A 1,169-nucleotide genomic window follows, 5' to 3' on the forward strand; every position below is an offset into this window, starting at 1 on the left:
AGAAGTACGGGAGATCAGTGCTGCTGAATAAATCTTCCTATCGAAGCTGGTAAGGTGCATCTAAATTACTGGCATCTATGCGAAAATGTGAGCATTTTCACAGGTATGCCTATCCACAAAAAAAAACACGACAAATCCAACCAATCTAATTGCAGCCCCATCTGCCTACACTTCATCATGATCGAAGTGATGAAAATTATCGTGGACAATGCTTTCAATCGCCACGTGTTCGGCAGTAAACTGCTCACTGACGCTCAGTTTTTGCATCGTGCGAGCTCCAGCTCTCGGTTCGGCCTTGGTCCAAACATGGTCAAAAGTGCTTTATTCAAAAGGTGAGGAGAGAGGGGCTGTGTTTTATACCAAGACAACATTTGTCACACAATCGTATCAAGGAGGGCTATGAAAATTGCAGTCAATAAGAATAAGGGGTAACTTCCAAATTGCTTGGAGTTATATGTACCAAGCAAAAAGGTTGTTTTTTTTTGTTTTGCAGGTGAATCATCGCAGCCCCATGACATAACTGGGCGAGAGCCTGAGGGCAGTGTCCTGAGCCCAACCATCTTAAGCTGTTGCATCAATGAACTTCTCTCCATTTTAAACACAGAAGGAGTTTGGTGTGGTGGGGAGGGGGTGGGGTTGAGGGAAGGGGGTTGTGTCCGCTGATCATTGTTTAAAGTTCAGCATCATTCGCGACACAACAGATGCTGATGAAATCCGTGCCCTTGTACATCAAGACCTGGGCAATAGCCAGACTTGTGCTGAAAAATGACAGGTAATGTTCGCCCCAACAAAATTTAAAGGCAATGACCACCTGCAGCAAAAGAACAACCAACAATATGGCGTTGAGATTTAATGGCATTAGCATCGCTTAAGCCCCCATTTTCAACATCCTTGGACAAAGCATTGACAAGAAACCGTGACTAGAAGGGCAGGTCAGCATCTGAAAATGCTGTGGTGAGCAACACACCCCCGACGCTCCAAAACCTTTCCTCCATCTAAAATGCACGAATCAGGAGTGTGATGGGATACACTACACCTGTCCAGATGATTTACGCTTCTATAGAATTCAAGGATATTGACTTAATCCAGGACAAAGCAGACTGCTTGATTTGCAATCATTCCGTAAACTTAATGATGTAAGCCATTTATCCTTGTCTGAATAATTCTTC

The sequence above is a fragment of the Cetorhinus maximus genome, unplaced genomic scaffold (assembly GCF_964194155.1).
Source record: "Cetorhinus maximus unplaced genomic scaffold, sCetMax3.hap1.1 HAP1_SCAFFOLD_52, whole genome shotgun sequence".
Lineage (NCBI taxonomy): Eukaryota > Metazoa > Chordata > Chondrichthyes > Lamniformes > Cetorhinidae > Cetorhinus > Cetorhinus maximus.